Raw genomic sequence first — 12,389 nt, 5'->3', positions numbered from 1 at the left:
CCTGAAGAAAGTGGAAGCCTAGGCGTCTGCCCGTAAGACATAAGCGAAAGCTATTGCTGGGTTGGACAATTTGGGAGTGGGTTAGAGTCCCACAACTTTTGAAGATTCTGGGTTAGAGTCCCAGCTTCAAAGAGTCCCACAACTTTTGAAGATTCTGGGTTAGAGTCCCAGCTTCAAAAGCATTTTGGGAGTGGGTTTGAGTCCCAATTAAAAAAAAAAAAAAAAAAAAAAAAAAAAAAGAGAGAATTTTAAGAGTGTATGTGTACCTTTGTGAGATATATTGTGTATTTGGAAGCATTTTGGGTCAGAGTGAAAAGTGTGAGTGTGAGTGTTGTAAGTGATTATATATCATATTGTATAGTGATTTTGTTATAACATTTAAAGTGAATATTTGAATATTTTGTTATCCTGCTGATAAATCTTGCCAGGGGATATTGGTTATGACTCTTGCCTAGGGAAGTTGGCTCAGCCCGTGCCCTAGACAAGTAGGTGGACTCCATTACCTGGCAACAATTGTTATTTGTATACATTTGATATCTGGTGTTTGATATATGCATTTGGTATTTGAAACTTTGTATTTGATGCTTGGCATTTGATTATATATATATTTAATAGATATTTGGTATTGGGTATAAACATAATGGCATTTGCCAAATTATTTAAGAGTAAGAGTATGGGAAATTTGTCCACTGATGGAAAGATACCGAAAACATCTCCATTGGGATGTTTGTTGGCACATTGGGGTGAATTGCATGATGATTTACGTAAAAAATCAAATGATTGAATACTGTAATCATTAGTGGCCTCTGTATACATTGGAGGATCAGGAAAGGTGGCCCGTGAATGGGACACTGAATTATAACACCATTCTGCAGTTAATGTTGTTTTGTAGAAGAGAAGGGAAATGGAGTGAAGTACCATATGTGGATTTATTCTTTTACTTAAGACAGAGACGGGATTGACAGGATGAATGTAAGCTAACTAGTAGAGACAATTTGGTGATGGCTGTGACTTCTGATAATAAGAAAGGGAAGAAATGCTGTCTGGCATGTGATACTGGAAAGGAGTGTTTAAAGAAAATAACTGTTCCCACTGCTCCCAAAGAGGATGAGGGGCCAGAACTGGATATTTCTCCTCCTGGGAGAGGAAGGAATTGGGATGCAGGGTATGGGGAACAGATTGAAGCGCCAGATAGCAGTGGACTAGAGGATGTGGAGGAAGAGCCGTCTGAGGTTGTAATTCATACCCCCGTTTCGCGAAGGACCCGACAGCAAGTACAAATGGTAGCTCCCCCGCGGCAGCAGCGAGCACAAACAGTGGCTCTCCTGTGGCAGCAGCGAGCACAAACAGTAGCTCCCCTGCGACAGGGAGTGGGTAATGATGGGCCGGTGTATGTAAAAGTGCCCTTTTCAGTTATGGACTTGATGGCTTGGAAACAGGCAGCTGGAGTGTATAGAGAAGATCCGGAGAGGGTAGGCAGAGTGGTGGATACTATAATTAAAACACAGAATCCAGACTGGAGTGATTTACAGGTGATTCTGGATAATTTGCTGGATGACACAGAGAAGCAGATGGTATTAAAGACCGGCAAAGCACAGGCAGAAGTGGCTGTATTGAGTGAGACAACAGGTGGAACATTAGAGCAGAATTTTCCGTCTGGGGATCCGCAGTGGGATCCAAATAACGTGGAACATAGAGAGAGGCTGAGTCAATATCAGAAATGGATTTTATATGGAGTTAAACATGCTATGCCTAAATCTTTGAATTGGTCTAAATTATACGAGGTGAGACAAGATAAGAATGAATCTCCCTCAGTGTTTCTGGAAAGATTGAAGGAAGCTGCTAGAAAATATACTGATTTAAGAGTAGAAACAGAGGCGGCTCAGATACAGCTGGCTTTGATTTTTATGGGGCAGTCGGCACCAGATATTAGAAAGAAACTTCAGAAGCTGGAAGGAGAGGATTCAAGGAGCCTAAATAAAATGTTGGAAGCAGCGTGGAAAGTATATAACAACAGAGAAAAAGAGGAAAGGAGAAACAGAGAAAATAGATTATTGGCTGTGATGACAGAAACAGCAGGCAGAGGATGAGGTAGAGGCAGAAGACGAGGTGCTTATGGACAGGGAGGATTTATGAACTCTGGCAATCGGAACTTTAACACCCCCTTAGGAGTGAATCAGTGTGCTTTGTGTAGGGAGGAAGGACATTGGAAATGAGATTGTCCTAAGAACGAGCAGTGTTCAAAAGGAAACATTCAGAAAGAGGTAGCCAGAATGATGGTTTTGGATGAATGAAGGGGACCGGAGGGGAACCCAGCTGAGCCTCTGGTTGTAATTAAGCTGGGAGAAAAAGAAGTTAAATTTCTAGTAGATACAGGAGCGACATTCTCGGTATTAAATACTTGTAAAGGAAAAATTGGAACGAAAACAGCAAACATAGTAGGAGCCACAGGGAGGGAGGAAAACAGACCATTCCTGCAACCCCTGGATTTGAAATTTGGAAACAAAATAATTACACATGAATTTTTGTATGTACCAGAATGCCCGATACCCTTGTTAGGAAGGGATTTGTTATCCAAACTAAATGCACAAATTGCTTTTGAGGATGGGGAATTTTTTTAAAAATACCTGAGTCAAAAACAGGAGAAATCCTGATGATACAAGAAAAGGTGGAAGAGCAGGAAATTCCACCAGAGGTGGATGCTGCAGTGATCCCTACAGTATGAGAAACAAATATTCCTGGTAAATCAAAATTAGCAGCACCTGTGAAAATAGATTTAAAAGAAGGTGCAGGAACGGTAAAAATTAAGCAATATCCAATCAAACCAGAAGTTAGGCAGGAATTGAAGAAATTGATTGATAAATTTTTAGAGTATAAAATTTTGGAAGAATGTGAATCTGAATATAATACTCCTATTCTACCAGTTAGAAAACCCTCAGGTGAATATAGGTTAGTGCAAGATTTAAGAGCAGTGAATCAAATAACCAAGAACATATATCCTGTGGTTCCAAATCCTTACACATTGTTAACAGCATTAAAGGAGACTCATCAGTGGTTTACAGTGCTTGATTTGAAAGATGCTTTCTTTTGTATACCCTTGGAAAAGGAAAGCAGAAAGCTGTTTGCTTTTGAGTGGAAAAATCCACAAACTGGACAAAAAATGTAGCTGACATGGACAAGACTACCCCAAGGATTTAAGAACAGCCCGACAATTTTCGGAAACCAGCTGGCAAAGGAGCTTGAAATCTGGAAACAGGAAAACCAAGGCCTGAACATTTACTTCTACAATATGTGGATGACATATTGATTGCTACAGAAAAAAGATTCACCTGCATACAGGTAACCACTGACCTTTTGAACTTTCTAGGACTAACTGGGTATAAGGTATCCAGGAAGAAAGCCCAAATAGCTTGTCAGACTGTAATATATCTGGGCTTTGAGATTTCAAAAGGACAGCGACAACTGGGAAAAGATCGCAAAGAAACTATTTGCAGTACACCTGAACCGAAAAATATCCATGAACTCAGAGCATTTTTGGGAATGGCGGGGTGGTGTCACCTTTGGATTTTGAACTACGGTCTAATAGCTAAACCGTTATATGAGGCCCAAAAGAACTCTTCTTTTGTGTGGGGTCCAGAACAGCAAAGGGCCTTTACAGAGTTAAAACGCGCTTTAATGTCTGCACCTGCCTTAGGCCTCCCTGATTTAACTAAAGATTTTCAGTTGTTCGTCCATGAAAGGTAAAGCCTGGCACTTGGTGTGTTAACCCAGAAGATGGGAAGCTGGAAACGACCAGTCGGTTACTTTTCCAAACAACTGGACACAGTGAGTAAAGGGTGGCCAAATTGTCTTAGGGCAGTAGCTGCAACAGTAATGATCATACAAGAAGCTCGGAAATTGACCTTGGGAAAAACAATAACAGTCTATGTCCCACACATGGTGAAAACTGTTCTAGAACAAAAGGGGGGACACTGGCTATCTCCGAGCAGAATGATGAAGTACCAGGTAATATTAACTCAACAAGATGATGTAAATTTTAAAAATAACTAACCTGGCAAATCCAGCTGTGTTTTTAAATTCCATACAGGAAGAAGGACAATTGGAGCATGATTGCCTGGCTGCTATTGAGTATGTTTATTCCAGTCGTGAAAATTTGAAGGATGTACCACTGGAGCGACCAGACTGGGAACTGTATACAGATGGCAGCAGCTTTGTGGAGCAAGGAGTCCGATACGCTGGATATGCGGTAACAACAGACACCACAGTTATAGAAGCAGAAGCATTGCCAAGTACCACCTCAGCTCAGAAAGCGGAACTTATTGCTCTGATTTTAACTTTAGAACTAAGCGAGAAGAAGAAAATAAATATCTGGACAGATTCAAAGTATGCTTTTGGAGTGGTACATGTCCGTGCAGCATTGTGGAAAGAAAGAGGATTATTGTCCTCCCAGGGATCAAATATTAAACACCAAGATGAAATTTTACAATTATTACAAGCAGTTCAGAAACCAGATCAGGTAGCAATCATGCACTGTAAAGCACACCAAGTTGGAAACACAAAGGAAATTGCTGGAAATAATTTAACTGATCGAACGGCAAGAAAGGTGGCAAAGGGACGAGCATTGCAAATGGCACTAATTCCCTCTAAAACAGTAACTCTCCCTAGGGAAGAACCAAAATATTCAGAAGAGGATGATAGGCTAGGTCAAGTATTAAATGCTAAGAAAAACCTAGCTGGATGGTGGGTAACACCTAAAGGACAGGTAGTAGTTCCAGCCTTTCTAATGAGAGAAATAATTCAAACAAAGCATCAGGAGTGGCACTGGGAAGCAGAGGCTTTAGTAACTTCTTTACAAAAACAAGTGGTATTGCTCAGAATGTTAGGAATAGCTAAAATCATAACTGCAAAATGTGAAGTATGTTTGAAAAATAATCCAGTGATTAGGAAAAAGGTTCAAATAGGTCAAATAAAATCTGGGATAGAGCCTGGAGATTATTGGCAAGTAGATTTTTTCAGAACTACCTAGGCAAAATGGGTGTCGGTACATCCTGGTGGGGGTTGATACTTTTTCAGGATGGCCAGAAGCTTTTCCCTGTCGTTCCACACAAGCAAAGGAAGTAGTAAAGTGGTTACTACGAGAAATAATTCCAAGGTTTGGAGTTCCTATTGGAATTTCTTCTGACAGAGGTCCACACTTTGTTGCAGAAGTAGTCCAAAATGTTAGCAAAATTCTGGGTATCACATGGGATTTGCATACCCCATGGAGGCCGCAATCCAGTGGAAAAGTAGAAAGAATGAATCAAACCTTAAAAAGACAAATAAGTAAAATTTGTCAAGAGACTAATTTAAAATGGCCTCAAGCACTTCCATTGGCATTATTGCGAATCAGAGTACAGCCAAAGAGTGGAACCTCAGTCAGTCCTTATGAATTATTGTATGGGAAACCTTATGAATCTCCAGAACCAAACCCAAACATGCATGTAAAAGGAAAACAAGATGTGTATAACTATTTGCTTTCCTTAGGAAAAACTTTGACTGCAATTCGGAGAGCAGTGGTGTGGAATAGACCATTATCCCTGGAAGTTCCGGTGCATGACTTTCAACCAGAAGACTATGTCTATGTGAAAACGTGGACTTCCAAACCCCTGCAGGAACGTTGGAAAAGACCCTTCCAGATACTGTTAACCACCTTTACGGCTATTAAAATTGCAGAATCGGATGCTTGGATACACTACACCCAAGTGAAGAAGGCACCTACTCCATGGAAGATTATTAGCCGTAATCCAAAGACTTTAAAATTGACTCTGAAACATGTCTAATTTTTTTATATCTGTTTGTGATTGTTTTCTTTATATTAGGTCGGCAGATAACGATGGTGGAAACCCGGACTGATTTGATGATTAGGAACAAAAGACAAGTAGAAACAGAACAACTGATTGGCATTCCTGAAAAAATGTCTGAAGAAAACTTGATGTTAGGATTGATTAGGGAATTTGCCAGCTTGCAAAACATTACTCAAATTACTGCTTGTTTGCCAATACCGAGAACAGTAGGAGAGTCTATCCCTTGGGGAATCTTAACTATGAATTTAACCACCCTGGAACATAAAAATGAAACTGCCTATTGCAAACAAAGGCCAGTGACTAAATGGTCTAAACAGGTAAAGATCATCAGAAAACAATGGAAATGGATGGGCAGAGAAGAAAATTGCTTGAAATTATTAAATTATCATTTTATACCAGCCTCCCCTATAGGAGACATGTTTGCGGTGAGTAGTCCTATGGGTTAGTGTTCATATGATGTATGAAGGACCCTTGGAGAATAAAACGAACCAAGAGGTCTGAAATAAATGATAATACATAGAACGAACCATGAACAGGAGTGAAAATTGGCTGGACACTTGAATCCCTTTTGAACCCTATAGCTTCATATAGAAACAGAGAATGACTCCACCAGTTAACAGGTCAGGTAAAAAAATGAGCAAACATCACAAAAAGGGTTCAAAGACGTAGAACGTGACTTGGAGTTACTGAGCAAAGTTGAAAAAGAAACTGAAACTATTTGAGAAGATATGTCAGAAGATTAGCTGGGAAAAATTTTCAGTGGATTGGGATAAAATCTGAGCTCTTGGTTACGATCTATAATCGAAACTCTGTTTCTGTTACTAATTGTCTTTTTGATGATCATGCTATTATATATTTATCTGAAGAAACAATTTATCAATAGAATTACAGTCAATCGCATGATCATAAGAGAGGTTCCAATTGTTCCACCAGAATGCGGTCCACCACCGGAATATGCCGAGACAAATACTGACTCTCAAATCAATAGCGGATAAATGTCATGAAGATGATGTGAAAGTATTGAAGTAATCTTCAACACTTTCAAAGGGGGGAAATGTTACCAATTGGTCACTGATTTGTTATTAGTTAGAATTAATCATATTTAATTTTAATATTTTAGCAAAATCATATGTATGTTGTATTTTATACATTTAACCCCAACCAGTACCTGCTGTGAAATCCCCTGTATAGCCCTGTACCAAGGCCGGAGAAATTGGCTAAGATCATCTAGTAGGAACATTTAGGACTTAGATAACAAGATAAAAGAAAATTAAAATCTGATTATAAAAGAGTTTGGTTTGACTAAAAAGTAGAAGATTGTGAAGCGTAAGTATGGGAGTGTTGAGTTTGAAGTGTAGCCTTAGAAACTTAGGAGCTTAGGAACTGTATAATGTGTAACCATAAGAATTTAAGTATTGTTCAAAATCATTTAACCACAGAAGTTTTGACAAAGATTGGTAGTCTTGTAGTGTTTGTTTTAAAGGCTAAGGAAACCGTTATGGACACCAGCTTGCTGCTTGGAAACACCTGAGAGGTCAAGAAGCGGACGAGTGAGGAAGACTACGAAAGACCACCAGAGGACTCTAGAAGACCACCAGAGACCATTAGTGCGCCTGCGTGATGGACATTAACATATGCAAATGATTTCCTGGAAATCTGATGAATATGCAAATGACGTCTTTGTAATCTCATGAATATGCATAAGTGAGTTCAATATAAGGTGTATTGTTTTAGTTACAGGTGTGCGTGGTTTGTGAGAGGACTCGCCCGCGCACCCGGCCGTCAATAAAGAAGTGTCTGCTTATCTACACTAAATTGGTGTTGATAAGTTTTTTATTCCGAGATTTCGGTAACAAGGGGGAGGGCTCATCACACTCTTCCCCTACTCCAGCATGGGGTCCCACCCACAGGAGACAGTCCTCCACGAACTTCTCCAACGTGGGTCCTTCCCATGGGCCGCAGTTCTTCATGAACTGCTCCAGCATGGGTCCTTTCCACGGTGTGCAGTCCTTCAGGAGCACACTGCTCCAGCGTGGGTCCCCCACAGGGTCACAAGTCCTGCCAGAAAACCTGCTCCACGGGCTCCTCTCTCCGCAGATCCGCAGGTCCTGCCAGGAACCTGCTCCAGCGCGGGGTTCCCACGGGGTTACAGCCTCCTTTGGGAACCCACCTGCTCCGGCGTGGGGTCCTCCACGGGCTGCAGGTGGAGATCTGCTCCACCGTGGACCTCCCTGGGCTGCAGGGGGACAGCCTGCCTCACTGTGGTCTTCCCCATGGGCTGCAGGGGAATCTCTGCTCTGGTGCCTGGAGCATCTCCTCCCCCTCCTTCTTCACTGACCTTGGTGTCTGCAGAGTTGTTTCTTTTACATGTTCTCACTCCTCTCTCCGGCGGCTATTTCTCCCTGTCCCAACTTTTTTTTCCTTCTTAAAAATGTTATCACAGAGGCGTTACCACTATCGCTGATTGGCTCGGCCTTGGCCAGCAGCAGGTCTGTCTTAGAGCCGGCTGGTATGGGCTCTCTCGAACACAGGGGAAGCTTCCAGCAGCTTCTTACAGAAGCCACCGCTGTAACCCCCCCCCCCCCCCACTACCAACACCTTGCCACACAAACCCAATACACTTGGTTTAGAGCTCACCTCCTCAGACCTGCAGTCATGGCACAAGCTTTTTGCATTTGAGCTGTCTGGTTTTGTTCTAGTATTTCTACGCATTTGGCATTGTTCTGGTGAGTTTGATGGACCCTGTGGAGCTGGTGAAACAGCCACAAGACGTCACTGAAAATCTGTATTGAAAATCATGGAAGGAGGCTCAGAAGACCAAAGCACCCCTGTGTGCAGAGCTACCGCTGCCTCCCCCACTCTGGTTTCACTCACTGTGTTCGGGGAGCTTACAGTGGTGTTTGGCTTTAACCTTGGACTATTTCTGTCCAAAGCATTTCAGGGTTCTCTGCAAACAATTTGCATCAATCAAACTGTGTAGATGTGACACATGGGATCATGGGATTTCATGTTACAGTTTGCTCCCTTCTTCCTGCAGGCCTCTGTGGTGATGCTGTAGTTAGATCTGCTTGCTTGCCAGGACTGTTCCTTATGGTGAGACGGGGAGCCAAAGGAACCTTAGTAGATATAGTAGATATATGGATGTAGATAGGAACTGTTTAATAATTATCTAGCTTATAATGAAGTTAAAGAAATTTCAACAGAGGTAGACATGGCCCAAGGAGATGAGAAGTGATGCTTAACGTTTGTATTGTTGGCCCCAGGGGATGAAAGGTGATGCTTAAGGTTTGCATTGTTGAGGCTGGCTGGGGCAAGAGATAGTCCCTGATAAGAAGCAGCAGTCGACCCCAAGAACCAGCCAAGACCGGCCTTGTGATTTGGATAAATGCCAAGGAGCGACTGAGTGTGCAGAGACAAAAGGTTAAGAGTTCACCACGAAGAAGACATACAGCCTTCATCTTCACGACCACCAGACGACCACCATAAGGAGGCACGGCGCAAGTGCAGTTGAGAGGAGACTGTGGAAATGACTTCCTGGACCTAATTTTAATATGAAGCAGGGATAAGTAATGCCTATGTATAGGCGTATTGCAAAACTCTATGTATATGTAACACTTGACTGTATAAACTTGAAGCGAACTGCTGAGTCAGGCGCGCACAACTTTGGTGGGACTACCCCCTGTGCTGCCCAGCGCTGAATAAACATACCTACTTTACAGTCTCACTGATTGTGGAGTCTGTTTTCCCAACGTCAGTGGGCACCTCAGCATGCAAAGTCTTGTTCTTTCTGCAGAAGAGCAGGGGAGAGCTCAGGCAAGTGGTGCCTCAGAGGATCTTCCCCTGAGGGCTGGAAGCTAAAAGCAGAGACTGGAACAACTAGTGCTTGCTCCCAAGAGTCTCTGTCGTGGGAGAGGAAGGCTCTAAGCAATGCTTCCCACAGCTGCATGTGTTGGAGGCACGCAGGGGGCAAGGGCCTCCCTCGTTGATGTGCTCCTGGTCTGTGACTTCCTTGGGGTCTGCAGGAGCATGGGCCCTGGCTCTGTGGGGCAGGGGAAGCTGAGGAGAGGGAATGAGGTAGCCCTGCAACTCCTCCCTGGTCTGCAAGGCCACCCTTCCCTGGCTGCAGATCCAGAACCAGAGGCAGTGTCTGCACCAGGGCTTGGGGTGGGTTCCCAGGGCCACATCCCTCTCTCTCCTCCCATTTTCCAGGACCATAAGTCTCCCTCTCCCCCAGTTTTTGAGCCACATCCCATACTCTCCCCCAGTTCCCAGGCCGTATCCCTCCCACTCCCCCAGTTCCACAGGGTTGAGCAAACTGGCATGAAAGAACCCGAGTGTGGCCTGTTTCAGCATCCTGGGGGTATTTATTTCTAACAGGCCCTGGAGTGGCCAGCCACCCCACTCAGGAGCTGGGCCTGGCGCAGCAGTGCACCTAGTCACCCGAAGCCAGCTCCTCTTCCTGACCCTCCACAGTCATAAGGCATCCTCAATGGCCACCAGCCAGGGCTGGAGCTGCCTGCGCCCATTGCAGTCCTGGTGCCAGAACAAGCTCTGGACCTGCTGAAGGGAGCTGTGGTCTGCACATCCAGCGGAGGAGCTCTGGGGCCAGGGACCTCTGGGCCCCCACTTCCGCTGCCGCCACAGCCCTGACCCTGCGCCGGGGTGGAACCGGCCCTGCGGACGGCAGGTGGAGGCCTCATTCGCCTGGCTGTTGTCCTCCTCCCAGTGGAGGATGGCGGTGATGGGCTGCCAGCAGAGTGGGCAGGTCGCGTTGGCGACAGTGTTGGCCCAGTGCTGGATGCATTCAACACAGAAGATGTGCCAGCACAGAGCCACACAGGCAGCGTCTTCAAAGGGGGCCTGGCAGATGGGGCAGGTCCCCTCCCCGGAGGTGACTTGTGGCAGTACCCAAGGCAGCTGGCTCATGGCTGGATGCTCCCAGCGCCACTGCTGGGACTCAATACTTTGTTGGCTGCTGCCAGGACTTGATGCCTCCAGTGCTGCTGGCAGGACTCCATGCCTCGGGTGCCACCATTCGTGGTTTAACCCCAGCTAGCAACTAAACACCAGGCAGCCGCTCTATCACTCCCCCACCATTGCCTCAGCTAGACAGGGGAGAGAAAAATATAACAAAAGGCTCATGGGTCAAGATAAGGTCGAGGAGATCACTCAACCAATTACCATCACGGGCAAAACAGACTTGACCTGGGGAAAAGTATCTTAATTTATTGCTAATCAAACCAGTGTACGGTAATGAGAAAAAAAAAAATCAAATCATAAACACCTTCGCCCCACACCTCTCTTCTTCCTGGGCACAGCTTCACTCCTGAATTCTCTACCTACCCCACCCAGTGGCAGAACGGGACAGGGAATGGGGGTTACGGTCAGTTCATCACATGTTATCTCTGCTGATCCACCCTCTTCAGGGGCAGGACTCCTCACACTCTTCCCCTGCTCCAGCGTGGCGTCCCTCCCACAGGCGACAGTCCTCCATGAACTTCTCCAACGTTGATCCTTCCGACAGGCTACAGTTCTTCATGAACTGCTCCAGCATGGGTCCCTTCCATGGTGTGCAGTGCTTCAGGAGCACACTGCTCCAGCACAGGTCCCCCGTGGGGTCACAAGTCCTGCCAGAAAACCTGCTCCAGCGTGGGCTTCCTATGGGGTTACAGCCTTCTTTGGGCATCCATCTGCTCCACCGTGAACCTCCATGGGCTGCAGGGGCACAGCCTGCCTCACCATGGTCTTCACCACAGGCTGCAGGGGAATCTCTGCTCTGGTGCCTGGAGCATCTCCTCCCCCTCCTTCTTCACTGACCTTGGTGTCTGCAGAGTTGTTTCTCTTACATGTTCTCACTCCTCTCACCAGCTGCAGTTTCTGTGCTGCAGCAACTTTTTTTTCCCTTCTTAAATGTGTTATCACAGACGTGCTACCATTGTTGCTGATGGGCTCAGCCTTGGCCAGTGATGGGTCCATCTTGGAGCGGGCTGGCATTGCCTCCATTGGACAAAAGGGAAGCTTCTAGCAGCTTCTCACAGAAGCCACCACCCCTGTAGCCCCCCCCCCCCGCTACCAAAACCTTGCGACACAGACCCAATACACACCAGCAGGACTTGATGCTGGCATTTATAGTTGCCCACCAAGTGATGTAATGGGGTGACAAGGCTCTCAGAAGTGCAACCAGGAACTTCCCCAGCCTCAGAGACAGACCTTTTGCTTGCAAAGCCCATCTGCAGCATGCTTCATGTCTCCGTGTTTGCTTGGGCACCTTTCAGGCAGTCTCTGTTGTTGTTGATTATTGTACCAGAATCACACATTCACAGAGCAGTTGGGGTTGGCAGGGACGTCAGGAGGTCATCTGGTCCAAGCCCCTGCTCAAGCAGGGCCACCCTGAGCTGGATGGACACTGGACACCACTGAAAAGAGCTGGGCTCTGTCATCATTGCACCCTCCCTTCAGATATTTATAGATATGGAGAAGATCCCCTGAGCCTTCTCTTCTTGAGGCTGAACAGTCCCAGCTTTCTCAGCCCCTCCTCATTGGAGA

The 12,389-nt window shown here is 45.3% G+C and overlaps 1 pseudogene; it reads left to right on the top strand.

The window, feature by feature from the left end:
* Positions 1 to 1,001: 1,001 nt before the first annotated feature.
* On the top strand, positions 1,002 to 8,635 carry LOC142044558 (uncharacterized; annotated as a pseudogene).
* The last annotated feature ends 3,754 nt before the right edge of the window (positions 8,636 to 12,389 follow it).

Source organism: Buteo buteo, chromosome 24 (genome assembly GCF_964188355.1).
Source record: "Buteo buteo chromosome 24, bButBut1.hap1.1, whole genome shotgun sequence".
In the NCBI taxonomy this organism is placed as follows: domain Eukaryota; kingdom Metazoa; phylum Chordata; class Aves; order Accipitriformes; family Accipitridae; genus Buteo; species Buteo buteo.
This window is presented reverse-complemented; position numbering and strand designations above follow the sequence as displayed.